This window comes from Rhinoderma darwinii, chromosome 3, assembly GCF_050947455.1.
Source record: "Rhinoderma darwinii isolate aRhiDar2 chromosome 3, aRhiDar2.hap1, whole genome shotgun sequence".
Lineage (NCBI taxonomy): Eukaryota > Metazoa > Chordata > Amphibia > Anura > Rhinodermatidae > Rhinoderma > Rhinoderma darwinii.
Window position 1 is genome coordinate 77,981,841 of NC_134689.1, and position 27,577 is coordinate 78,009,417.

The following is a 27,577-nucleotide window of genomic DNA, read 5'->3' on the forward strand; positions in this document are numbered from 1 at the left end:
GCCTTTCAGAAATGGAACAAAAAACCGTCATGTTAAGGGTCCAGTTTTTGGGAATTTAAAATAGAAAGATTAGAACTGTTTCTTGTCCATTTCCATCATGTAGTTATTGGTTTATGATTAACAGTGCTGTAACAAAGAGGTCCTGAAGAACCCTTGTTCTTGCTTTAACCTGAAAATACAGAAAAACTACCCTGGGAGGTACCCAGCAGTAGTTTAGTGGAGTTCCATTCTCTATAACATTCACTCAAGTAAGCAGAGGAATCTGTATTGTCTTACATAGTTACTTAAATATGAAATAGAAAATAGAAAGATTAGTACTGTTTCTTGTCCATTTCCATCATGTAGTTATTGGTTTATGATTAATGCTGTAAAAAAGAGGTCCTGAAGAACCCTTGTTCTTGCTTTAACCTGAAAATACAGAAAAACTACCCTGGGAGGTACCCAGCAGTAGTTTAGTGGAGTTCCATTCTCTATAACATTCACTCAAGTAAGCAGAGGAATCGGTATTGTCTTACATAGTTTACTTAAATATGAGTATTCAAAAGTGGGATTTAAATCCACGCCTTCACGAGAGACTGCTCGGTCATCCTATCCTACACAAATAAGAAAACTTTCAAGATTGGATGCCAAGCCAGTCATCTGAAGAGTCTAACATTTTGGGGCGTGTTTTGGCATAGTGGGTTTTTTCACTAGCGCTGTCGGAATGACATTGCAGTGTGTTTAAGAAAAGTTGTATTGTCAGAAGTGGGATTTGAACCCACGCCTAAAGGGGAGACTGCGACCTGAACGCAGCGCCTTAGACCGCTCGGCCATCCTGACTTATAGAAAAGCCAAGCCTTTCAGAAATGGAAGAAAAAACCGTCATGTTAAGGGTCCAGTTTTTGGGAATTTAAAATAGAAAGATTAGAACTGTTTCTTGTCCATTTCCATCATGTAGTTATTGGTTTATGATTAACAGTGCTGTAACAAAGAGGTCCTGAAGAACCCTTGTTCTTGCTTTAACCTGAAAATACAGAAAAACTACCCTGGGAGGTACCCAGCAGTAGTTTAGTGGAGTTCCATTCTCTATAACATTCACTCAAGTAAGCAGAGGAATCGGTATTGTCTTACATAGTTACTTAAATATGAAATAGAAAATAGAAAGATTAGTACTGTTTCTTGTCCATTTCCATCATGTAGTTATTGGTTTATGATTAATGCTGTAAAAAAGAGGTCCTGAAGAACCCTTGTTCTTGCTTTAACCTGAAAATACAGAAAAACTACCCTGGGAGGTACCCAGCAGTAGTTTAGTGGAGTTCCATTCTCTATAACATTCACTCAAGTAAGCAGAGGAATCGGTATTGTCTTACATAGTTTACTTAAATATGAGTATTCAAAAGTGGGATTTAAATCCACGCCTTCACGAGAGACTGCTCGGTCATCCTATCCTACACAAATAAGAAAACTTTCAAGATTGGATGCCAAGCCAGTCATCTGAAGAGTCTAACATTTTGGGGCGTGTTTTGGCATAGTGGGTTTTTTCACTAGCGCTGTCGGAATGACATTGCAGTGTGTTTAATAAAAGTTGTATTGTCAGAAGTGGGATTTGAACCCACGCCTCCAGGGGAGACTGCAACCTGAACGCAGCGCCTTAAACCTCTCGGCCATCCTGACTTATAGAAAAGCCACGCCTTTCAGAAATGGAAGAAAAAAACGTCATGTTAAGGGTCCAGTTTTTGGGAATTTAAAATAGAAAGATTAGAACTGTTTCTTGTCCATTTCCATCATGTAGTTATTGGTTTATGATTAACAGTGCTGTAACAAAGAGGTCCTGAAGAACCCTTGTTCTTGCTTTAACCTGAAAATACAGAAAAACTACCCTGGGAGGCACCCAGCAGTAGTTTAGTGGAGTTCCATTCTCTATAACATTCACTCAAGTAAGCAGAGGAATCGGTATTGTCTTACATAGTTTACTTAAATAGGAGTATTCAAAAGTAGGATTTAAATCCACACCTTCACGAGAGACTGCTCGGTCATCCTATCCTACACAAATAAGAAAACTTTCAAGATTGGATGCCAAGCCAGTCATCTGAAGAGTCTAACATTTTGGGGCGTGTTTTGGCATAGTGGGTTTTTTCACTAGCGCTGTCGGAATGACATTGCAGTGTGTTTAATAAAAGTTGTATTGTCAGAAGTGGGATTTGAACACACGCCTCCAGGGGAGACTGCGACCTGAACGCAGCGCCTTAGACCGCTCGGCCATCCTGACTTATAGAAAAGCCAAGCCTTTCAGAAATGGAACAAAAAACCGTCATGTTAAGGGTCCAGTTTTTGGGAATTTAAAATAGAAAGATTAGAACTGTTTCTTGTCCATTTCCATCATGTAGTTATTGGTTTATGATTAACAGTGCTGTAACAAAGAGGTCCTGAAGAACCCTTGTTCTTGCTTTAACCTGAAAATACAGAAAAACTACCCTGGGAGGTACCCAGCAGTAGTTTAGTGGAGTTCCATTCTCTATAACATTCACTCAAGTAAGCAGAGGAATCTGTATTGTCTTACATAGTTACTTAAATATGAAATAGAAAATAGAAAGATTAGTACTGTTTCTTGTCCATTTCCATCATGTAGTTATTGGTTTATGATTAACAGTGCTGTAAAAAAGAGGTCCTGAAGAACCCTTGTTCTTGCTTTAACCTGAAAATACAGAAAAACTACCCTGGGAGGTACCCAGCAGTAGTTTAGTGGAGTTCCATTCTCTATAACATTCACTCAAGTAAGCAGAGGAATCGGTATTGTCTTACATAGTTTACTTAAATATGAGTATTCAAAAGTGGGATTTAAATCCACGCCTTCACGAGAGACTGCTCGGTCATCCTATCCTACACAAATAAGAAAACTTTCAAGATTGGATGCCAAGCCAGTCATCTGAAGAGTCTAACATTTTGGGGCGTGTTTTGGCATAGTGGGTTTTTTCACTAGCGCTGTCGGAATGACATTGCAGTGTGTTTAAGAAAAGTTGTATTGTCAGAAGTGGGATTTGAACCCACGCCTCCAGGGGAGACTGCGACCTTAACGCAGCGCCTTAGACCGCTCGGCCATCCTGACTTCTAGAAAAGCCAAGCCTTTCAGATATGGAAGAAAAAACCGTCATGTTAAGGGTCCAGTTTTTGGGAATTTAAAATAGAAAGATTAGAACTGTTTCTTGTCCATTTCCATCATGTAGTTATTGGTTTATGATTAACAGTGCTGTAACAAAGAGGTCCTGAAGAACCCTTGTTCTTGCTTTAACCTGAAAATACAGAAAAACTACCCTGGGAGGTACCCAGCAGTAGTTTAGTGGAGTTCCATTCTCTATAACATTCACTCAAGTAAGCAGAGGAATCTGTATTGTCTTACATAGTTACTTAAATATGAAATAGAAAATAGAAAGATTAGTACTGTTTCTTGTCCATTTCCATCATGTAGTTATTGGTTTATGATTAACAGTGCTGTAAAAAAGAGGTCCTGAAGAACCCTTGTTCTTGCTTTAACCTGAAAATACAGAAAAACTACCCTGGGAGGTACCCAGCAGTAGTTTAGTGGAGTTCCATTCTCTATAACATTCACTCAAGTAAGCAGAGGAATCGGTATTGTCTTACATAGTTTACTTAAATATGAGTATTCAAAAGTGGGATTTAATTCCACGCCTTCACGAGAGACTGCTCGGTCATCCTATCCTACACAAATAAGAAAACTTTCAAGATTGGATGCCAAGCCAGTCATCTGAAGAGTCTAACATTTTGGGGCGTGTTTTGGCATAGTGGGTTTTTTCACTAGCGCTGTCGGAATGACATTGCAGTGTGTTTAATAAAAGTTGTATTGTCAGAAGTGGGATTTGAACCCACGCCTCCAGGGGAGACTGCGACCTGAACGCAGCGCCTTAGACCGCTCGGCCATCCTGACTTATAGAAAAGCCAAGCCTTTCAGAAATGGAAGAAAAAACCGTCATGTTAAGGGTCCAGTTTTTGGGAATTTAAAATAGAAAGATTAGAACTGTTTCTTGTCCATTTCCATCATGTAGTTATTGGTTTATGATTAACAGTGCTGTAACAAAGAGGTCCTGAAGAACCCTTGTTCTTGTTTTAACCTGAAAATACAGAAAAACTACCCTGGGAGGTACCCAGCAGTAGTTTAGTGGAGTTCCATTCTCTATAACATTCACTCAAGTAAGCAGAGGAATCTGTATTGTCTTACATAGTTACTTAAATATGAAATAGAAAATAGAAAGATTAGTACTGTTTCTTGTCCATTTCCATCATGTAGTTATTGGTTTATGATTAATGCTGTAAAAAAGAGGTCCTGAAGAACCCTTGTTCTTGCTTTAACCTGAAAATACAGAAAAACTACCCTGGGAGGTACCCAGCAGTAGTTTAGTGGAGTTCCATTCTCTATAACATTCACTCAAGTAAGCAGAGGAATCTGTATTGTCTTACATAGTTACTTAAATATGAAATAGAAAATAGAAAGATTAGTACTGTTTCTTGTCCATTTCCATCATGTAGTTATTGGTTTATGATTAATGCTGTAAAAAAGAGGTCCTGAAGAACCCTTGTTCTTGCTTTAACCTGAAAATACAGAAAAACTACCCTGGGAGGTACCCAGCAGTAGTTTAGTGGAGTTCCATTCTCTATAACATTCACTCAAGTAAGCAGAGGAATCGGTATTGTCTTACATAGTTTACTTAAATATGAGTATTCAAAAGTGGGATTTAAATCCACGCCTTCACGAGAGACTGCTCGGTCATCCTATCCTACACAAATAAGAAAACTTTCAAGATTGGATGCCAAGCCAGTCATCTGAAGAGTCTAACATTTTGGGGCGTGTTTTGGCATAGTGGGTTTTTTCACTAGCGCTGTCGGAATGACATTGCAGTGTGTTTAATAAAAGTTGTATTGTCAGAAGTGGGATTTGAACCCACGCCTCCAGGGGAGACTGCGACCTGAACGCAGCGCCTTAAACCTCTCGGCCATCCTGACTTATAGAAAAGCCACGCCTTTCAGAAATGGAAGAAAAAAACGTCATGTTAAGGGTCCAGTTTTTGGGAATTTAAAATAGAAAGATTAGAACTGTTTCTTGTCCATTTCCATCATGTAGTTATTGGTTTATGATTAACAGTGCTGTAACAAAGAGGTCCTGAAGAACCCTTGTTCTTGCTTTAACCTGAAAATACAGAAAAACTACCCTGGGAGGCACCCAGCAGTAGTTTAGTGGAGTTCCATTCTCTATAACATTCACTCAAGTAAGCAGAGGAATCGGTATTGTCTTACATAGTTTACTTAAATATGAGTATTCAAAAGTAGGATTTAAATCTACGCCTTCACGAGAGACTGCTCGGTCATCCTATCCTACACAAATAAGAAAACTTTCAAGATTGGATGCCAAGCCAGTCATCTGAAGAGTCTAACATTTTGGGGCATGTTTTGGCATAGTGGGTTTTTTCACTAGCGCTGTCGGAATGACATTGCAGTGTGTTTAATAAAAGTTGTATTGTCAGAAGTGGGATTTGAACCCACGCCTCCAGGGGAGACTGCGACCTGAACGCAGCGCCTTAGACCGCTCGGCCATCCTGACTTATAGAAAAGCCAAGCCTTTCAGAAATGGAAGAAAAAACCGTCATGTTAAGGGTCCAGTTTTTGGGAATTTAAAATAGAAAGATTAGAACTGTTTCTTGTCCATTTCCATCATGTAGTTATTGGTTTATGATTAACAGTGCTGTAACAAAGAGGTCCTGAAGAACCCTTGTTCTTGCTTTAACCTGAAAATACAGAAAAACTACCCTGGGAGGTACCCAGCAGTAGTTTAGTGGAGTTCCATTCTCTATAACATTCACTCAAGTAAGCAGAGGAATCTGTATTGTCTTACATAGTTACTTAAATATGAAATAGAAAATAGAAAGATTAGTACTGTTTCTTGTCCATTTCCATCATGTAGTTATTGGTTTATGATTAACAGTGCTGTAAAAAAGAGGTCCTGAAGAACCCTTGTTCTTGCTTTAACCTGAAAATACAGAAAAACTACCCTGGGAGGTACCCAGCAGTAGTTTAGTGGAGTTCCATTCTCTATAACATTCACTCAAGTAAGCAGAGGAATCGGTATTGTCTTACATAGTTTACTTAAATATGAGTATTCAAAAGTGGGATTTAAATCCACGCCTTCACGAGAGACTGCTCGGTCATCCTATCCTACACAAATAAGAAAACTTTCAAGATTGGATGCCAAGCCAGTCATCTGAAGAGTCTAACATTTTGGGGCGTGTTTAATAAAAGTTGTATTGTCAGAAGTGGGATTTGAACCCACGCCTCCAGGGCAGACTGCGACCTGAACGCAGTGCCTTAGACCGCTCGGCCATCCTGACTTACAGAAAAGCCAAGCCTTTCAGAAATGGAAGAAAAAAACGTCATGTTAAGGGTCCAGTTTTTGGGAATTTAAAATAGAAAGATTAGAACTGTTTCTTGTCCATTTCCATCATGTAGTTATTGGTTTATGATTAACAGTGCTGTAACAAAGAGGTCCTGAAGAACCCTTGTTCTTGTTTTAACCTGAAAATACAGAAAAACTACCCTGGGAGGTACCCAGCAGTAGTTTAGTGGAGTTCCATTCTCTATAACATTCACTCAAGTAAGCAGAGGAATCTGTATTGTCTTACATAGTTACTTAAATATGAAATAGAAAATAGAAAGATTAGTACTGTTTCTTGTCCATTTCCATCATGTAGTTATTGGTTTATGATTAATGCTGTAAAAAAGAGGTCCTGAAGAACCCTTGTTCTTGCTTTAACCTGAAAATACAGAAAAACTACCCTGGGAGGTACCCAGCAGTAGTTTAGTGGAGTTCCATTCTCTATAACATTCACTCAAGTAAGCAGAGGAATCTGTATTGTCTTACATAGTTACTTAAATATGAAATAGAAAATAGAAAGATTAGTACTGTTTCTTGTCCATTTCCATCATGTAGTTATTGGTTTATGATTAATGCTGTAAAAAAGAGGTCCTGAAGAACCCTTGTTCTTGCTTTAACCTGAAAATACAGAAAAACTACCCTGGGAGGTACCCAGCAGTAGTTTAGTGGAGTTCCATTCTCTATAACATTCACTCAAGTAAGCAGAGGAATCGGTATTGTCTTACATAGTTTACTTAAATATGAGTATTCAAAAGTGGGATTTAAATCCACGCCTTCACGAGAGACTGCTCGGTCATCCTATCCTACACAAATAAGAAAACTTTCAAGATTGGATGCCAAGCCAGTCATCTGAAGAGTCTAACATTTTGGGGCGTGTTTTGGCATAGTGGGTTTTTTCACTAGCGCTGTCGGAATGACATTGCAGTGTGTTTAATAAAAGTTGTATTGTCAGAAGTGGGATTTGAACCCACGCCTCCAGGGCAGACTGCGACCTGAACGCAGTGCCTTAGACCGCTCGGCCATCCTGACTTATAGAAAAGCCAAGCCTTTCAGAAATGGAAGAAAAAAACGTCATGTTAAGGGTCCAGTTTTTGGGAATTTAAAATAGAAAGATTAGAACTGTTTCTTGTCCATTTCCATCATGTAGTTATTGGTTTATGATTAACAGTGCTGTAACAAAGAGGTCCTGAAGAACCCTTGTTCTTGTTTTAACCTGAAAATACAGAAAAACTACCCTGGGAGGTACCCAGCAGTAGTTTAGTGGAGTTCCATTCTCTATAACATTCACTCAAGTAAGCAGAGGAATCTGTATTGTCTTACATAGTTACTTAAATATGAAATAGAAAATAGAAAGATTAGTACTGTTTCTTGTCCATTTCCATCATGTAGTTATTGGTTTATGATTAATGCTGTAAAAAAGAGGTCCTGAAGAACCCTTGTTCTTGCTTTAACCTGAAAATACAGAAAAACTACCCTGGGAGGTACCCAGCAGTAGTTTAGTGGAGTTCCATTCTCTATAACATTCACTCAAGTAAGCAGAGGAATCTGTATTGTCTTACATAGTTACTTAAATATGAAATAGAAAATAGAAAGATTAGTACTGTTTCTTGTCCATTTCCATCATGTAGTTATTGGTTTATGATTAATGCTGTAAAAAAGAGGTCCTGAAGAACCCTTGTTCTTGCTTTAACCTGAAAATACAGAAAAACTACCCTGGGAGGTACCCAGCAGTAGTTTAGTGGAGTTCCATTCTCTATAACATTCACTCAAGTAAGCAGAGGAATCGGTATTGTCTTACATAGTTTACTTAAATATGAGTATTCAAAAGTGGGATTTAAATCCACGCCTTCACGAGAGACTGCTCGGTCATCCTATCCTACACAAATAAGAAAACTTTCAAGATTGGATGCCAAGCCAGTCATCTGAAGAGTCTAACATTTTGGGGCGTGTTTTGGCATAGTGGGTTTTTTCACTAGCGCTGTCGGAATGACATTGCAGTGTGTTTAATAAAAGTTGTATTGTCAGAAGTGGGATTTGAACCCACGCCTCCAGGGGAGACTGCGACCTGAACGCAGCGCCTTAGACCGCTCGGCCATCCTGACTTATAGAAAAGCCAAGCCTTTCAGAAATGGAAGAAAAAACCGTCATGTTAAGGGTCCAGTTTTTGGGAATTTAAAATAGAAAGATTAGAACTGTTTCTTGTCCATTTCCATCATGTAGTTATTGGTTTATGATTAACAGTGCTGTAACAAAGAGGTCCTGAAGAACCCTTGTTCTTGTTTTAACCTGAAAATACAGAAAAACTACCCTGGGAGGTACCCAGCAGTAGTTTAGTGGAGTTCCATTCTCTATAACATTCACTCAAGTAAGCAGAGGAATCTGTATTGTCTTACATAGTTACTTAAATATGAAATAGAAAATAGAAAGATTAGTACTGTTTCTTGTCCATTTCCATCATGTAGTTATTGGTTTATGATTAATGCTGTAAAAAAGAGGTCCTGAAGAACCCTTGTTCTTGCTTTAACCTGAAAATACAGAAAAACTACCCTGGGAGGTACCCAGCAGTAGTTTAGTGGAGTTCCATTCTCTATAACATTCACTCAAGTAAGCAGAGGAATCTGTATTGTCTTACATAGTTACTTAAATATGAAATAGAAAATAGAAAGATTAGTACTGTTTCTTGTCCATTTCCATCATGTAGTTATTGGTTTATGATTAATGCTGTAAAAAAGAGGTCCTGAAGAACCCTTGTTCTTGCTTTAACCTGAAAATACAGAAAAACTACCCTGGGAGGTACCCAGCAGTAGTTTAGTGGAGTTCCATTCTCTATAACATTCACTCAAGTAAGCAGAGGAATCGGTATTGTCTTACATAGTTTACTTAAATATGAGTATTCAAAAGTGGGATTTAAATCCACGCCTTCACGAGAGACTGCTCGGTCATCCTATCCTACACAAATAAGAAAACTTTCAAGATTGGATGCCAAGCCAGTCATCTGAAGAGTCTAACATTTTGGGGCGTGTTTTGGCATAGTGGGTTTTTTCACTAGCGCTGTCGGAATGACATTGCAGTGTGTTTAATAAAAGTTGTATTGTCAGAAGTGGGATTTGAACCCACACCTCCAGGGGAGACTGCGACCTGAACGCAGCGCCTTAAACCTCTCGGCCATCCTGACTTATAGAAAAGCCACGCCTTTCAGAAATGGAAGAAAAAAACGTCATGTTAAGGGTCCAGTTTTTGGGAATTTAAAATAGAAAGATTAGAACTGTTTCTTGTCCATTTCCATCATGTAGTTATTGGTTTATGATTAACAGTGCTGTAACAAAGAGGTCCTGAAGAACCCTTGTTCTTGCTTTAACCTGAAAATACAGAAAAACTACCCTGGGAGGTACCCAGCAGTAGTTTAGTGGAGTTCCATTCTCTATAACATTCACTCAAGTAAGCAGAGGAATCTGTATTGTCTTATATAGTTACTTAAATATGAAATAGAAAATAGAAAGATTAGTACTGTTTCTTGTCCATTTCCATCATGTAGTTATTGGTTTATGATTAATGCTGTAAAAAAGAGGTCCTGAAGAACCCTTGTTCTTGCTTTAACCTGAAAATACAGAAAAACTACCCTGGGAGGTACCCAGCAGTAGTTTAGTGGAGTTCCATTCTCTATAACATTCACTCAAGTAAGCAGAGGAATCGGTATTGTCTTACATAGTTTACTTAAATATGAGTATTCAAAAGTGGGATTTAAATCCACGCCTTCACGAGAGACTGCTCGGTCATCCTATCCTACACAAATAAGAAAACTTTCAAGATTGGATGCCAAGCCAGTCATCTGAAGAGTCTAACATTTTGGGGCGTGTTTTGGCATAGTGGGTTTTTTCACTAGCGCTGTCGGAATGACATTGCAGTGTGTTTAATAAAAGTTGTATTGTCAGAAGTGGGATTTGAACCCACGCCTCCAGGGCAGACTGCGACCTGAATGCAGTGCCTTAGACCGCTCGGCCATCCTGACTTATAGAAAAGCCAAGCCTTTCAGAAATGGAAGAAAAAAACGTCATGTTAAGGGTCCAGTTTTTGGGAATTTAAAATAGAAAGATTAGAACTGTTTCTTGTCCATTTCCATCATGTAGTTATTGGTTTATGATTAACAGTGCTGTAACAAAGAGGTCCTGAAGAACCCTTGTTCTTGTTTTAACCTGAAAATACAGAAAAACTACCCTGGGAGGTACCCAGCAGTAGTTTAGTGGAGTTCCATTCTCTATAACATTCACTCAAGTAAGCAGAGGAATCTGTATTGTCTTACATAGTTACTTAAATATGAAATAGAAAATAGAAAGATTAGTACTGTTTCTTGTCCATTTCCATCATGTAGTTATTGGTTTATGATTAATGCTGTAAAAAAGAGGTCCTGAAGAACCCTTGTTCTTGCTTTAACCTGAAAATACAGAAAAACTACCCTGGGAGGTACCCAGCAGTAGTTTAGTGGAGTTCCATTCTCTATAACATTCACTCAAGTAAGCAGAGGAATCTGTATTGTCTTACATAGTTACTTAAATATGAAATAGAAAATAGAAAGATTAGTACTGTTTCTTGTCCATTTCCATCATGTAGTTATTGGTTTATGATTAATGCTGTAAAAAAGAGGTCCTGAAGAACCCTTGTTCTTGCTTTAACCTGAAAATACAGAAAAACTACCCTGGGAGGTACCCAGCAGTAGTTTAGTGGAGTTCCATTCTCTATAACATTCACTCAAGTAAGCAGAGGAATCGGTATTGTCTTACATAGTTTACTTAAATATGAGTATTCAAAAGTGGGATTTAAATCCACGCCTTCACGAGAGACTGCTCGGTCATCCTATCCTACACAAATAAGAAAACTTTCAAGATTGGATGCCAAGCCAGTCATCTGAAGAGTCTAACATTTTGGGGCGTGTTTTGGCATAGTGGGTTTTTTCACTAGCGCTGTCGGAATGACATTGCAGTGTGTTTAATAAAAGTTGTATTGTCAGAAGTGGGATTTGAACCCACACCTCCAGGGGAGACTGCGACCTGAACGCAGCGCCTTAAACCTCTCGGCCATCCTGACTTATAGAAAAGCCACGCCTTTCAGAAATGGAAGAAAAAAACGTCATGTTAAGGGTCCAGTTTTTGGGAATTTAAAATAGAAAGATTAGAACTGTTTCTTGTCCATTTCCATCATGTAGTTATTGGTTTATGATTAACAGTGCTGTAACAAAGAGGTCCTGAAGAACCCTTGTTCTTGCTTTAACCTGAAAATACAGAAAAACTACCCTGGGAGGTACCCAGCAGTAGTTTAGTGGAGTTCCATTCTCTATAACATTCACTCAAGTAAGCAGAGGAATCTGTATTGTCTTATATAGTTACTTAAATATGAAATAGAAAATAGAAAGATTAGTACTGTTTCTTGTCCATTTCCATCATGTAGTTATTGGTTTATGATTAACAGTGCTGTAAAAAAGAGGTCCTGAAGAACCCTTGTTCTTGCTTTAACCTGAAAATACAGAAAAACTACCCTGGGAGGTACCCAGCAGTAGTTTAGTGGAGTTCCATTCTCTATAACATTCACTCAAGTAAGCAGAGGAATCTGTATTGTCTTACATAGTTACTTAAATATGAAATAGAAAATAGAAAGATTAGTACTGTTTCTTGTCCATTTCCATCATGTAGTTATTGGTTTATGATTAATGCTGTAAAAAAGAGGTCCTGAAGAACCCTTGTTCTTGCTTTAACCTGAAAATACAGAAAAACTACCCTGGGAGGTACCCAGCAGTAGTTTAGTGGAGTCCCATTCTCTATAACATTCACTCAAGTAAGCAGAGGAATCGGTATTGTCTTACATAGTTTACTTAAATATGAGTATTCAAAAGTGGGATTTAAATCCACGCCTTCACGAGAGACTGCTCGGTCATCCTATCCTACACAAATAAGAAAACTTTCAAGATTGGATGCCAAGCCAGTCATCTGAAGAGTCTAACATTTTGGGGCGTGTTTTGGCATAGTGGGTTTTTTCACTAGCGCTGTCGGAATGACATTGCAGTGTGTTTAAGAAAAGTTGTATTGTCAGAAGTGGGATTTGAACCCACGCCTCCAGGGGAGACTGCGACCTGATCGCAGCACCTTAGACCGCTCGGCCATCCTGACTTATAGAAAAGCCAAGCCTTTCAGAAATGGAAGAAAAAACCGTCATGTTAAGGGTCCAGTTTTTGGGAATTTAAAATAGAAAGATTAGAACTGTTTCTTGTCCATTTCCATCATGTAGTTATTGGTTTATGATTAACAGTGCTGTAACAAAGAGGTCCTGAAGAACCCTTGTTCTTGCTTTAACCTGAAAATACAGAAAAACTACCCTGGGAGGTACCCAGCAGTAGTTTAGTGGAGTTCCATTCTCTATAACATTCACTCAAGTAAGCAGAGGAATCTGTATTGTCTTACATAGTTACTTAAATATGAAATAGAAAATAGAAAGATTAGTACTGTTTCTTGTCCATTTCCATCATGTAGTTATTGGTTTATGATTAATGCTGTAAAAAAGAGGTCCTGAAGAACCCTTGTTCTTGCTTTAACCTGAAAATACAGAAAAACTACCCTGGGAGGTACCCAGCAGTAGTTTAGTGGAGTTCCATTCTCTATAACATTCACTCAAGTAAGCAGAGGAATCGGTATTGTCTTACATAGTTTACTTAAATATGAGTATTCAAAAGTGGGATTTAAATCCACGCCTTCACGAGAGACTGCTCGGTCATCCTATCCTACACAAATAAGAAAACTTTCAAGATTGGATGCCAAGCCAGTCATCTGAAGAGTCTAACATTTTGGGGCGTGTTTTGGCATAGTGGGTTTTTTCACTAGCGCTGTCGGAATGACATTGCAGTGTGTTTAAGAAAAGTTGTATTGTCAGAAGTGGGATTTGAACCCACGCCTCCAGGGGAGACTGCGACCTTAACGCAGCGCATTAGACCACTCGGCCATCCTGACTTATAGAAAAGCCAAGCCTTTCAGATATGGAAGAAAAAACCGTCATGTTAAGGGTCCAGTTTTTGGGAATTTAAAATAGAAAGATTAGAACTGTTTCTTGTCCATTTCCATCATGTAGTTATTGGTTTATGATTAACAGTGCTGTAACAAAGAGGTCCTGAAGAACCCTTGTTCTTGCTTTAACCTGAAAATACAGAAAAACTACCCTGGGAGGTACCCAGCAGTAGTTTGGTGGAGTTCCATTCTCTATAACATTCACTCAAGTAAGCAGAGGAATCTGTATTGTCTTACATAGTTACTTAAATATGAAATAGAAAATAGAAAGATTAGTACTGTTTCTTGTCCATTTCCATCATGTAGTTATTGGTTTATGATTAATGCTGTAAAAAAGAGGTCCTGAAGAACCCTTGTTCTTGCTTTAACCTGAAAATACAGAAAAACTACCCTGGGAGGTACCCAGCAGTAGTTTAGTGGAGTTCCATTCTCTATAACATTCACTCAAGTAAGCAGAGGAATCGGTATTGTCTTACATAGTTTACTTAAATATGAGTATTCAAAAGTGGGATTTAAATCCACGCCTTCACGAGAGACTGCTCGGTCATCCTATCCTACACAAATAAGAAAACTTTCAAGATTGGATGCCAAGCCAGTCATCTGAAGAGTCTAACATTTTGGGGCGTGTTTTGGCATAGTGGGTTTTTTCACTAGCGCTGTCGGAATGACATTGCAGTGTGTTTAATAAAAGTTGTATTGTCAGAAGTGGGATTTGAACCCACGCCTCCAGGGGAGACTGCGACCTGAACGCAGCGCCTTAGACCGCTCGGCCATCCTGACTTATAGAAAAGTCAAGCCTTTCAGAAATGGAAGAAAAAACCGTCATGTTAAGGGTCCAGTTTTTGGGAATTTAAAATAGAAAGATTAGAACTGTTTCTTGTCCATTTCCATCATGTAGTTATTGGTTTATGATTAACAGTGCTGTAACAAAGAGGTCCTGAAGAACCCTTGTTCTTGCTTTAACCTGAAAATACAGAAAAACTACCCTGGGAGGTACCCAGCAGTAGTTTAGTGGAGTTCCATTCTCTATAACATTCACTCAAGTAAGCAGAGGAATCTGTATTGTCTTACATAGTTACTTAAATATGAAATAGAAAATAGAAAGATTAGTACTGTTTCTTGTCCATTTCCATCATGTAGTTATTGGTTTATGATTAACAGTGCTGTAAAAAAGAGGTCCTGAAGAACCCTTGTTCTTGCTTTAACCTGAAAATACAGAAAAACTACCCTGGGAGGTACCCAGCAGTAGTTTAGTGGAGTCCCATTCTCTATAACATTCACTCAAGTAAGCAGAGGAATCGGTATTGTCTTACATAGTTTACTTAAATATGAGTATTCAAAAGTGGGATTTAAATCCACGCCTTCACGAGAGACTGCTCGGTCATCCTATCCTACACAAATAAGAAAACTTTCAAGATTGGATGCCAAGCCAGTCATCTGAAGAGTCTAACATTTTGGGGCGTGTTTTGGCATAGTGGGTTTTTTCACTAGCGCTGTCGGAATGACATTGCAGTGTGTTTAAGAAAAGTTGTATTGTCAGAAGTGGGATATGAACCCACGCCTCCAGGGGAGACTGCGACCTTAACGCAGCGCATTAGACCACTCGGCCATCCTGACTTATAGAAAAGCCAAGCCTTTCAGATATGGAAGAAAAAACCGTCATGTTAAGGGTCCAGTTTTTGGGAATTTAAAATAGAAAGATTAGAACTGTTTCTTGTCCATTTCCATCATGTAGTTATTGGTTTATGATTAACAGTGCTGTAACAAAGAGGTCCTGAAGAACCCTTGTTCTTGCTTTAACCTGAAAATACAGAAAAACTACCCTGGGAGGTACCCAGCAGTAGTTTGGTGGAGTTCCATTCTCTATAACATTCACTCAAGTAAGCAGAGGAATCTGTATTGTCTTACATAGTTACTTAAATATGAAATAGAAAATAGAAAGATTAGTACTGTTTCTTGTCCATTTCCATCATGTAGTTATTGGTTTATGATTAATGCTGTAAAAAAGAGGTCCTGAAGAACCCTTGTTCTTGCTTTAACCTGAAAATACAGAAAAACTACCCTGGGAGGTACCCAGCAGTAGTTTAGTGGAGTTCCATTCTCTATAACATTCACTCAAGTAAGCAGAGGAATCGGTATTGTCTTACATAGTTTACTTAAATATGAGTATTCAAAAGTGGGATTTAAATCCACGCCTTCACGAGAGACTGCTCGGTCATCCTATCCTACACAAATAAGAAAACTTTCAAGATTGGATGCCAAGCCAGTCATCTGAAGAGTCTAACATTTTGGGGCGTGTTTTGGCATAGTGGGTTTTTTCACTAGCGCTGTCGGAATGACATTGCAGTGTGTTTAATAAAAGTTGTATTGTCAGAAGTGGGATTTGAACCCACGCCTCCAGGGGAGACTGCGACCTGAACGCAGCGCCTTAGACCGCTCGGCCATCCTGACTTATAGAAAAGTCAAGCCTTTCAGAAATGGAAGAAAAAACCGTCATGTTAAGGGTCCAGTTTTTGGGAATTTAAAATAGAAAGATTAGAACTGTTTCTTGTCCATTTCCATCATGTAGTTATTGGTTTATGATTAACAGTGCTGTAACAAAGAGGTCCTGAAGAACCCTTGTTCTTGTTTTAACCTGAAAATACAGAAAAACTACCCTGGGAGGTACCCAGCAGTAGTTTAGTGGAGTTCCATTCTCTATAACATTCACTCAAGTAAGCAGAGGAATCTGTATTGTCTTACATAGTTACTTAAATATGAAATAGAAAATAGAAAGATTAGTACTGTTTCTTTTCCATTTCCATCATGTAGTTATTGGTTTATGATTAACAGTGCTATAAAAAAGAGGTCCTGAAGAACCCTTGTTCTTGCTTTAACCTGAAAATACAGAAAAACTACCCTGGGAGGTACCCAGCAGTAGTTTAGTGGAGTTCCATTCTCTATAACATTCACTCAAGTAAGCAGAGGAATCGGTATTGTCTTACATAGTTTACTTAAATATGAGTATTCAAAAGTGGGATTTAAATCCACGCCTTCACGAGAGACTGCTCGGTCATCCTATCCTACACAAATAAGAAAACTTTCAAGATTGGATGCCAAGCCAGTCATCTGAAGAGTCTAACATTTTGGGGCGTGTTTTGGCATAGTGGGTTTTTTCACTAGCGCTGTCGGAATGACATTGCATTGTGTTTAATAAAAGTTGTATTGTCAGAACTGGGATTTGAACCCACGCCTCCAGGGGAGACTGCAACCTTAACGCAGCGCCTTAGACCGCTCGGCCATCCTGACTTATAGAAAAGCCAAGCCTTTCAGAAATGGAAGAAAAAACCGTCATGTTAAGGGTCCAGTTTTTGGGAATTTAAAATAGAAAGATTAGAACTGTTTCTTGTCCATTTCCATCATGTAGTTATTGGTTTATGATTAACAGTGCTGTAACAAAGAGGTCCTGAAGAACCCTTGTTCTTGCTTTAACCTGAAAATACAGAAAAACTACCCTGGGAGGTACCCAGCAGTAGTTTAGTGGAGTTCCATTCTCTATAACATTCACTCAAGTAAGCAGAGGAATCTGTATTGTCTTACATAGTTACTTAAATATGAAATAGAAAATAGAAAGATTAGTACTGTTTCTTGTCCATTTCCATCATGTAGTTATTGGTTTATGATTAATGCTGTAAAAAAGAGGTCCTGAAGAACCCTTGTTCTTGCTTTAACCTGAAAATACAGAAAAACTACCCTGGGAGGTACCCAGCAGTAGTTTAGTGGAGTTCCATTCTCTATAACATTCACTCAAGTAAGCAGAGGAATCGGTATTGTCTTACATAGTTTAGTTAAATATGAGTATTCAAAAGTGGGATTTAAATCCACGCCTTCACGAGAGACTGCTCGGTCATCCTATCCTACACAAATAAGAAAACTTTCAAGATTGGATGCCAAGCCAGTCATCTGAAGAGTCTAACATTTTGGGGCGTGTTTTGGCATAGTGGGTTTTTTCACTAGCGCTGTCGGAATGACATTGCAGTGTGTTTAATAAAAGTTGTATTGTCAGAAGTGGGATTTGAACCCACGCCTCCAGGGGAGACTGCGACCTGAACGCAGCGCCTTAGACCTCTCGGCCATCCTGACTTATAGAAAAGCCACGCCTTTCAGAAATGGAAGAAAAAAACGTCATGTTAAGGGTCCAGTTTTTGGGAATTTAAAATAGAAAGATTAGAACTGTTTCTTGTCCATTTCCATCATGTAGTTATTGGTTTATGATTAACAGTGCTGTAACAAAGAGGTCCTGAAGAACCCTTGTTCTTGCTTTAACCTGAAAATACAGAAAAACTACCCTGGGAGGTACCCAGCAGTAGTTTAGTGGAGTTCCATTCTCTATAACATTCACTCAAGTAAGCAGAGGAATCTGTATTGTCTTACATAGTTACTTAAATATGAAATAGAAAATAGAAAGATTAGTACTGTTTCTTGTCCATTTCCATCATGTAGTTATTGGTTTATGATTAACAGTGCTGTAAAAAAGAAGTCCTGAAGAACCCTTGTTCTTGCTTTAACCTGAAAATACAGAAAAACTACCCTGGGAGGTACCCAGCAGTAGTTTAGTGGAGTTCCATTCTCTATAACATTCACTCAAGTAAGCAGAGGAATCGGTATTGTCTTACATAGTTTACTTAAATATGAGTATTCAAAAGTGGGATTTAAATCCACGCCTTCACGAGAGACTGCTCGGTCATCCTATCCTACACAAATAAGAAAACTTTCAAGATTGAATGCCAAAGCCAGTCATCTGAAGAGTCTAACATTTTGGGGCGTGTTTTGGCATAGTGGGTTTTTTCACTAGCGCTGTCGGAATGACATTGCAGTGTGTTTAATAAAAGTTGTATTGTCAGAAGTGGGATTTGAACCCACGCCTCCAGGGGAGACTGTGACCTTAACGCAGCACCTTAGACCGCTCGGCCATCCTGACTTATAGAAAAGCCAAGCCTTTCAGATATGGAAGAAAAAACCGTCATGTTAAGGGTCCAGTTTTTGGGAATTTAAAATAGAAAGATTAGAACTGTTTCTTGTCCATTTCCATCATGTAGTTATTGGTTTATGATTAACAGTGCTGTAACAAAGAGGTCCTGAAGAACCCTTGTTCTTGCTTTAACCTGAAAATACAGAAAAACTACCCTGGGAGGTACCCAGCAGTAGTTTAGTGGAGTTCCATTCTCTATAACATTCACTCAAGTAAGCAGAGGAATCTGTATTGTCTTACATAGTTACTTAAATATGAAATAGAAAATAGAAAGATTAGTACTGTTTCTTGTCCATTTCCATCATGTAGTTATTGGTTTATGATTAACAGTGCTATAAAAAAGAGGTCCTGAAGAACCCTTGTTCTTGCTTTAACCTGAAAATACAGAAAAACTACCCTGGGAGGTACCCAGCAGTAGTTTAGTGGAGTTCCATTCTCTATAACATTCACTCAAGTAAGCAGAGGAATCGGTATTGTCTTACATAGTTTACTTAAATATGTGTATTCAAAAGTGGGATTTAAATCCACGCCTTCACGAGAGACTGCTCGGTCATCCTATCCTACACAAATAAGAAAACTTTCAAGATTGGATGCCAAGCCAGTCATCTGAAGAGTCTAACATTTTGGGGCGTGTTTTGGCATAGTGGGTTTTTTCACTAGCGCTGTCGGAATGACATTGCAGTGTGTTTAATAAAAGTTGTATTGTCAGAACTGGGATTTGAACCCACGCCTCCAGGGGAGACTGCGACCTTAACGCAGCGCCTTAGACCGCTCGGCCATCCTGACTTATAGAAAAGCCAAGCCTTTCAGAAATGGAAGAAAAAACCGTCATGTTAAGGGTCCAGTTTTTGGGAATTTAAAATAGAAAGATTAGAACTGTTTCTTGTCCATTTCCATCATGTAGTTATTGGTTTATGATTAACAGTGCTGTAACAAAGAGGTCCTGAAGAACCCTTGTTCTTGCTTTAACCTGAAAATACAGAAAAACTACCCTGGGAGGTACCCAGCAGTAGTTTAGTGGAGTTCCATTCTCTATAACATTCACTCAAGTAAGCAGAGGAATCTGTATTGTCTTACATAGTTACTTAAATATGAAATAGAAAATAGAAAGATTAGTACTGTTTCTTGTCCATTTCCATCATGTAGTTATTGGTTTATGATTAATGCTGTAAAAAAGAGGTCCTGAAGAACCCTTGTTCTTGCTTTAACCTGAAAATACAGAAAAACTACCCTGGGAGGTACCCAGCAGTAGTTTAGTGGAGTTCCATTCTCTATAACATTCACTCAAGTAAGCAGAGGAATCGGTATTGTCTTACATAGTTTAGTTAAATATGAGTATTCAAAAGTGGGATTTAAATCCACGCCTTCACGAGAGACTGCTCGGTCATCCTATCCTACACAAATAAGAAAACTTTCAAGATTGGATGCCAAGCCAGTCATCTGAAGAGTCTAACATTTTGGGGCGTGTTTTGGCATAGTGGGTTTTTTCACTAGCGCTGTCGGAATGACATTGCAGTGTGTTTAATAAAAGTTGTATTGTCAGAAGTGGGATTTGAACCCACGCCTCCAGGGGAGACTGCGACCTGAACGCAGCGCCTTAGACCTCTCGGCCATCCTGACTTATAGAAAAGCCACGCCTTTCAGAAATGGAAGAAAAAAACGTCATGTTAAGGGTCCAGTTTTTGGGAATTTAAAATAGAAAGATTAGAACTGTTTCTTGTCCATTTCCATCATGTAGTTATTGGTTTATGATTAACAGTGCTGTAACAAAGAGGTCCTGAAGAACCCTTGTTCTTGCTTTAACCTGAAAATACAGAAAAACTACCCTGGGAGGTACCCAGCAGTAGTTTAGTGGAGTTCCATTCTCTATAACATTCACTCAAGTAAGCAGAGGAATCTGTATTGTCTTACATAGTTACTTAAATATGAAATAGAAAATAGAAAGATTAGTACTGTTTCTTGTCCATTTCCATCATGTAGTTATTGGTTTATGATTAACAGTGCTGTAAAAAAGAAGTCCTGAAGAACCCTTGTTCTTGCTTTAACCTGAAAATACAGAAAAACTACCCTGGGAGGTACCCAGCAGTAGTTTAGTGGAGTTCCATTCTCTATAACATTCACTCAAGTAAGCAGAGGAATCGGTATTGTCTTACATAGTTTACTTAAATATGAGTATTCAAAAGTGGGATTTAAATCCACGCCTTCACGAGAGACTGCTCGGTCATCCTATCCTACACAAATAAGAAAACTTTCAAGATTGAATGCCAAAGCCAGTCATCTGAAGAGTCTAACATTTTGGGGCGTGTTTTGGCATAGTGGGTTTTTTCACTAGCGCTGTCGGAATGACATTGCAGTGTGTTTAATAAAAGTTGTATTGTCAGAAGTGGGATTTGAACCCACGCCTCCAGGGGAGACTGTGACCTTAACGCAGCACCTTAGACCGCTCGGCCATCCTGACTTATAGAAAAGCCAAGCCTTTCAGATATGGAAGAAAAAACCGTCATGTTAAGGGTCCAGTTTTTGGGAATTTAAAATAGAAAGATTAGAACTGTTTCTTGTCCATTTCCATCATGTAGTTATTGGTTTATGATTAACAGTGCTGTAACAAAGAGGTCCTGAAGAACCCTTGTTCTTGCTTTAACCTGAAAATACAGAAAAACTACCCTGGGAGGTACCCAGCAGTAGTTTAGTGGAGTTCCATTCTCTATAACATTCACTCAAGTAAGCAGAGGAATCTGTATTGTCTTACATAGTTACTTAAATATGAAATAGAAAATAGAAAGATTAGTACTGTTTCTTGTCCATTTCCATCATGTAGTTATTGGTTTATGATTAACAGTGCTATAAAAAAGAGGTCCTGAAGAACCCTTGTTCTTGCTTTAACCTGAAAATACAGAAAAACTACCCTGGGAGGTACCCAGCAGTAGTTTAGTGGAGTTCCATTCTCTATAACATTCACTCAAGTAAGCAGAGGAATCGGTATTGTCTTACATAGTTTACTTAAATATGTGTATTCAAAAGTGGGATTTAAATCCACGCCTTCACGAGAGACTGCTCGGTCATCCTATCCTACACAAATAAGAAAACTTTCAAGATTGGATGCCAAGCCAGTCATCTGAAGAGTCTAACATTTTGGGGCGTGTTTTGGCATAGTGGGTTTTTTCACTAGCGCTGTCGGAATGACATTGCAGTGTGTTTAATAAAAGTTGTATTGTCAGAACTGGGATTTGAACCCACGCCTCCAGGGGAGACTGCGACCTTAACGCAGCGCCTTAGACCGCTCGGCCATCCTGACTTATAGAAAAGCCAAGCCTTTCAGAAATGGAAGAAAAAACCGTCATGTTAAGGGTCCAGTTTTTGGGAATTTAAAATAGAAAGATTAGAACTGTTTCTTGTCCATTTCCATCATGTAGTTATTGGTTTATGATTAACAGTGCTGTAACAAAGAGGTCCTGAAGAACCCTTGTTCTTGCTTTAACCTGAAAATACAGAAAAACTACCCTGGGAGGTACCCAGCAGTAGTTTAGTGGAGTTCCATTCTCTATAACATTCACTCAAGTAAGCAGAGGAATCTGTATTGTCTTACATAGTTACTTAAATATGAAATAGAAAATAGAAAGATTAGTACTGTTTCTTGTCCATTTCCATCATGTAGTTATTGGTTTATGATTAATAGTGCTGTAAAAAAGAGGTCCTGAAGAACCCTTGTTCTTGCTTTAACCTGAAAATACAGAAAAACTACCCTGGGAGGTACCCAGCAGTAGTTTAGTAGAGTTCCATTCTCTATAACATTCACTCAAGTAAGCAGAGGAATCTGTATTGTCTTACATAGTTACTTAAATATGAAATAGAAAATAGAAAGATTAGTACTGTTTCTTGTCCATTTCCATCATGTAGTTATTGGTTTATGATTAACAGTGCTGTAAAAAAGAGGTCCTGAAGAACCCTTGTTCTTGCTTTAACCTGAAAATACAGAAAAACTACCCTGGGAGGTACCCAGCAGTAGTTTAGTGGAGTTCCATTCTCTATAACATTCACTCAAGTAAGCAGAGGAATCGGTATTGTCTTACATAGTTTACTTAAATATGAGTATTCAAAAGTAGGATTTAAATCCACGCCTTCACGAGAGACTGCTCGGTCATCCTATCCTACACAAATAAGAAAACTTTCAAGATTGGATGCCAAGCCAGTCATCTGAAGAGTCTAACATTTTGGGGCATGTTTTGGCATAGTGGGTTTTTTCACTAGCGCTGTCGGAATGACATTGCAGTGTGTTTAATAAAAGTTGTATTGTCAGAAGTGGGATTTGAACCCACGCCTCCAGGGGAGACTGCGACCTGAACGCAGCGCCTTAGACCTCTCGGCCATCCTGACTTATAGAAAAGCCACGCCTTTCAGAAATGGAAGAAAAAAACGTCATGTTAAGGGTCCAGTTTTTGGGAATTTAAAATAGAAAGATTAGAACTGTTTCTTGTCCATTTCCATCATGTAGTTATTGGTTTATGATTAACAGTGCTGTAACAAAGAGGTCCTGAAGAACCCTTGTTCTTGCTTTAACCTGAAAATACAGAAAAACTACCCTGGGAGGTACCCAGCAGTAGTTTAGTGGAGTTCCATTCTCTATAACATTCACTCAAGTAAGCAGAGGAATCTGTATTGTCTTACATAGTTACTTAAATATGAAATAGAAAATAGAAAGATTAGTACTGTTTCTTGTCCATTTCCATCATGTAGTTATTGGTTTATGATTAACAGTGCTGTAAAAAAGAAGTCCTGAAGAACCCTTGTTCTTGCTTTAACCTGAAAATACAGAAAAACTACCCTGGGAGGTACCCAGCAGTAGTTTAGTGGAGTTCCATTCTCTATAACATTCACTCAAGTAAGCAGAGGAATCGGTATTGTCTTACATAGTTTACTTAAATATGAGTATTCAAAAGTGGGATTTAAATCCACGCCTTCACGAGAGACTGCTCGGTCATCCTATCCTACACAAATAAGAAAACTTTCAAGATTGAATGCCAAAGCCAGTCATCTGAAGAGTCTAACATTTTGGGGCGTGTTTTGGCATAGTGGGTTTTTTCACTAGCGCTGTCGGAATGACATTGCAGTGTGTTTAAGAAAAGTTGTATTGTCAGAAGTGGGATTTGAACCCACGCCTCCAGGGGAGACTGTGACCTTAACGCAGCACCTTAGACCGCTCGGCCATCCTGACTTATAGAAAAGCCAAGCCTTTCAGATATGGAAGAAAAAACCGTCATGTTAAGGGTCCAGTTTTTGGGAATTTAAAATAGAAAGATTAGAACTGTTTCTTGTCCATTTCCATCATGTAGTTATTGGTTTATGATTAACAGTGCTGTAACAAAGAGGTCCTGAAGAACCCTTGTTCTTGCTTTAACCTGAAAATACAGAAAAACTACCCTGGGAGGTACCCAGCAGTAGTTTAGTGGAGTTCCATTCTCTATAACATTCACTCAAGTAAGCAGAGGAATCTGTATTGTCTTACATAGTTACTTAAATATGAAATAGAAAATAGAAAGATTAGTACTGTTTCTTGTCCATTTCCATCATGTAGTTATTGGTTTATGATTAACAGTGCTATAAAAAAGAGGTCCTGAAGAACCCTTGTTCTTGCTTTAACCTGAAAATACAGAAAAACTACCCTGGGAGGTACCCAGCAGTAGTTTAGTGGAGTTCCATTCTCTATAACATTCACTCAAGTAAGCAGAGGAATCGGTATTGTCTTACATAGTTTACTTAAATATGAGTATTCAAAAGTGGGATTTAAATCCACGCCTTCACGAGAGACTGCTCGGTCATCCTATCCTACACAAATAAGAAAACTTTCAAGATTGGATGCCAAGCCAGTCATCTGAAGAGTCTAACATTTTGGGGCGTGTTTTGGCATAGTGGGTTTTTTCACTAGCGCTGTCGGAATGACATTGCAGTGTGTTTAATAAAAGTTGTATTGTCAGAACTGGGATTTGAACCCACGCCTCCAGGGGAGACTGCGACCTTAACGCAGCGCCTTAGACCGCTCGGCCATCCTGACTTATAGAAAAGCCAAGCCTTTCAGAAATGGAAGAAAAAACCGTCATGTTAAGGGTCCAGTTTTTGGGAATTTAAAATAGAAAGATTAGAACTGTTTCTTGTCCATTTCCATCATGTAGTTATTGGTTTATGATTAACAGTGCTGTAACAAAGAGGTCCTGAAGAACCCTTGTTCTTGCTTTAACCTGAAAATACAGAAAAACTACCCTGGGAGGTACCCAGCAGTAGTTTAGTGGAGTTCCATTCTCTATAACATTCACTCAAGTAAGCAGAGGAATCTGTATTGTCTTACATAGTTACTTAAATATGAAATAGAAAATAGAAAGATTAGTACTGTTTCTTGTCCATTTCCATCATGTAGTTATTGGTTTATGATTAATAGTGCTGTAAAAAAGAGGTCCTGAAGAACCCTTGTTCTTGCTTTAACCTGAAAATACAGAAAAACTACCCTGGGAGGTACCCAGCAGTAGTTTAGTAGAGTTCCATTCTCTATAACATTCACTCAAGTAAGCAGAGGAATCTGTATTGTCTTACATAGTTACTTAAATATGAAATAGAAAATAGAAAGATTAGTACTGTTTCTTGTCCATTTCCATCATGTAGTTATTGGTTTATGATTAACAGTGCTGTAACAAAGAGGTCCTGAAGAACCCTTGTTCTTGCTTTAACCTGAAAATACAGAAAAACTACCCTGGGAGGTACCCAGCAGTAGTTTAGTGGAGTTCCATTCTCTATAACATTCACTCAAGTAAGCAGAGGAATCGGTATTGTCTTACATAGTTTACTTAAATATGAGTATTCAAAAGTGGGATTTAAATCCACGCCTTCACGAGAGACTGCTCGGTCATCCTATCCTACACAAATAAGAAAACTTTCAAGATTGAATGCCAAAGCCAGTCATCTGAAGAGTCTAACATTTTGGGGCGTGTTTTGGCATAGTGGGTTTTTTCACTAGCGCTGTCGGAATGACATTGCAGTGTGTTTAAGAAAAGTTGTATTGTCAGAAGTGGGATTTGAACCCACGCCTCCAGGGGAGACTGTGACCTTAACGCAGCACCTTAGACCGCTCGGCCATCCTGACTTATAGAAAAGCCACGCCTTTCAGATATGGAAGAAAAAACCGTCATGTTAAGGGTCCAGTTTTTGGGAATTTAAAATAGAAAGATTAGAACTGTTTCTTGTCCATTTCCATCATGTAGTTATTGGTTTATGATTAACAGTGCTGTAACAAAGAGGTCCTGAAGAACCCTTGTTCTTGCTTTAACCTGAAAATACAGAAAAACTACCCTGGGAGGTACCCAGCAGTAGTTTAGTGGAGTTCCATTCTCTATAACATTCACTCAAGTAAGCAGAGGAATCTGTATTGTCTTACATAGTTACTTAAATATGAAATAGAAAATAGAAAGATTAGTACTGTTTCTTGTCCATTTCCATCATGTAGTTATTGGTTTATGATTAACAGTGCTGTAAAAAAGAGGTCCTGAAGAACCCTTGTTCTTGCTTTAACCTGAAAATACAGAAAAACTACCCTGGGAGGTACCCAGCATTAGTTTAGTGGAGTTCCATTCTCTATAACATTCACTCAAGTAAGCAGAGGAATCGGTATTGTCTTACATAGTTTACTTAAATATGAGTATTCAAAAGTGGGATTTAAATCCACGCCTTCACGAGAGACTGCTCGGTCATCCTATCCTACACAAATAAGAAAACTTTCAAGATTGGATGCCAAGCCAGTCATCTGAAGAGTCTAACATTTTGGGGCGTGTTTTGGCATAGTGGGTTTTTTCACTAGCGCTGTCGGAATGACATTGCAGTGTGTTTAATAAAAATTGTATTGTCAGAAGTGGGATTTGAACCCACGCCTCCAGGGGAGACTGCGACCTGAACGCAGCACCTTAGACCGCTCAGCCATCCTGACTTATAGAAAAGCCAAGCCTTTCAGAAATGGAAGAAAAAACCGTCATGTTAAGGGTCCAGTTTTTAGGAATTTAAAATAGAAAGATTAGAACTGTTTCTTGTCCATTTCCATCATGTAGTTATTGGTTTATGATTAACAGTGCTGTAACAAAGAGGTCCTGAAGAACCCTTGTTCTTGCTTTAACCTGAAAATACAGAAAAACTACCCTGGGAGGTACCCAGCAGTAGTTTAGTGGAGTTCCATTCTCTATAACATTCACTCAAGTAAGCAGAGGAATCGGTATTGTCTTACATAGTTTACTTAAATATGAGTATTCAAAAGTAGGATTTAAATCCACGCCTTCACGAGAGACTGCTCGGTCATCCTATCCTACACAAATAAGAAAACTTTCAAGATTGGATGCCAAGCCAGTCATCTGAAGAGTCTAACATTTTGGGGCATGTTTTGGCATAGTGGGTTTTTTCACTAGCGCTGTCGGAATGACATTGCAGTGTGTTTAATAAAAGTTGTATTGTCAGAAGTGGGATTTGAACCCACGCCTCCAGGGGAGACTGCGACCTGAACGCAGCGCCTTAGACCACTCGGCCATCCTGACTTATAGAAAAGCCAAGCCTTTCAGAAATGGAAGAAAAAACCGTCATGTTAAGGGTCCAGTTTTTGGGAATTTAAAATAGAAAGATTAGAACTGTTTCTTGTCCATTTCCATCATGTAGTTATTGGTTTATGATTAACAGTGCTGTAACAAAGAAGTCCTGAAGAACCCTTGTTCTTGCTTTAACCTGAAAATACAGAAAAACTACCCTGGGAGGTACCCAGCAGTAGTTTAGTGGAGTTCCATTCTCTATAACATTCACTCAAGTAAGCAGAGGAATCGGTATTGTCTTACATAGTTTACTTAAATATGAGTATTCAAAAGTGGGATTTAAATCCACGCCTTCACGAGAGACTGCTCGGTCATCCTATCCTACACAAATAAGAAAACTTTCAAGATTGAATGCCAAAGCCAGTCATCTGAAGAGTCTAACATTTTGGGGCGTGTTTTGGCATAGTGGGTTTTTTCACTAGCGCTGTCGGAATGACATTGCAGTGTGTTTAAGAAAAGTTGTATTGTCAGAAGTGGGATTTGAACCCACGCC

The 27,577-nt window shown here is 38.8% G+C and overlaps 15 non-coding genes across 15 annotated transcripts; all 15 read right to left on the minus strand.

Moving 5' to 3' along the window:
• Positions 1–3,002: 3,002 nt before the first annotated feature.
• TRNAL-AAG (transfer RNA leucine (anticodon AAG)) lies at positions 3,003–3,085 on the minus strand. The gene has a single exon. It is a non-coding gene; the product is annotated as a tRNA-Leu (tRNA).
• A 754-nt stretch (positions 3,086–3,839) lies between these two features.
• TRNAL-CAG (transfer RNA leucine (anticodon CAG)) lies at positions 3,840–3,922 on the minus strand. The gene has a single exon. It is a non-coding gene; the product is annotated as a tRNA-Leu (tRNA).
• Positions 3,923–4,912: 990 nt separating this feature from the next.
• TRNAL-CAG (transfer RNA leucine (anticodon CAG)) lies at positions 4,913–4,995 on the minus strand. Its single transcript has one exon. It is a non-coding gene; the product is annotated as a tRNA-Leu (tRNA).
• A 512-nt stretch (positions 4,996–5,507) lies between these two features.
• Positions 5,508–5,590, minus strand: TRNAL-CAG (transfer RNA leucine (anticodon CAG)). The gene has a single exon. It is a non-coding gene; the product is annotated as a tRNA-Leu (tRNA).
• A 2,847-nt stretch (positions 5,591–8,437) lies between these two features.
• Positions 8,438–8,520, minus strand: TRNAL-CAG (transfer RNA leucine (anticodon CAG)). Its single transcript has one exon. It is a non-coding gene; the product is annotated as a tRNA-Leu (tRNA).
• Positions 8,521–9,510: 990 nt separating this feature from the next.
• Positions 9,511–9,593, minus strand: TRNAL-CAG (transfer RNA leucine (anticodon CAG)). The gene has a single exon. It is a non-coding gene; the product is annotated as a tRNA-Leu (tRNA).
• A 1,824-nt stretch (positions 9,594–11,417) lies between these two features.
• TRNAL-CAG (transfer RNA leucine (anticodon CAG)) lies at positions 11,418–11,500 on the minus strand. Its single transcript has one exon. It is a non-coding gene; the product is annotated as a tRNA-Leu (tRNA).
• Positions 11,501–13,327: 1,827 nt separating this feature from the next.
• TRNAL-AAG (transfer RNA leucine (anticodon AAG)) lies at positions 13,328–13,410 on the minus strand. Its single transcript has one exon. It is a non-coding gene; the product is annotated as a tRNA-Leu (tRNA).
• A 751-nt stretch (positions 13,411–14,161) lies between these two features.
• TRNAL-CAG (transfer RNA leucine (anticodon CAG)) lies at positions 14,162–14,244 on the minus strand. Its single transcript has one exon. It is a non-coding gene; the product is annotated as a tRNA-Leu (tRNA).
• Positions 14,245–15,832: 1,588 nt separating this feature from the next.
• TRNAL-CAG (transfer RNA leucine (anticodon CAG)) lies at positions 15,833–15,915 on the minus strand. The gene has a single exon. It is a non-coding gene; the product is annotated as a tRNA-Leu (tRNA).
• Positions 15,916–17,503: 1,588 nt separating this feature from the next.
• TRNAL-CAG (transfer RNA leucine (anticodon CAG)) lies at positions 17,504–17,586 on the minus strand. Its single transcript has one exon. It is a non-coding gene; the product is annotated as a tRNA-Leu (tRNA).
• Positions 17,587–20,012: 2,426 nt separating this feature from the next.
• On the minus strand, positions 20,013–20,095 carry TRNAL-CAG (transfer RNA leucine (anticodon CAG)). Its single transcript has one exon. It is a non-coding gene; the product is annotated as a tRNA-Leu (tRNA).
• Positions 20,096–22,766: 2,671 nt separating this feature from the next.
• Positions 22,767–22,849, minus strand: TRNAL-CAG (transfer RNA leucine (anticodon CAG)). The gene has a single exon. It is a non-coding gene; the product is annotated as a tRNA-Leu (tRNA).
• Positions 22,850–26,358: 3,509 nt separating this feature from the next.
• TRNAL-CAG (transfer RNA leucine (anticodon CAG)) lies at positions 26,359–26,441 on the minus strand. Its single transcript has one exon. It is a non-coding gene; the product is annotated as a tRNA-Leu (tRNA).
• Positions 26,442–26,953: 512 nt separating this feature from the next.
• On the minus strand, positions 26,954–27,036 carry TRNAL-CAG (transfer RNA leucine (anticodon CAG)). Its single transcript has one exon. It is a non-coding gene; the product is annotated as a tRNA-Leu (tRNA).
• Positions 27,037–27,577: the final 541 nt, after the last annotated feature.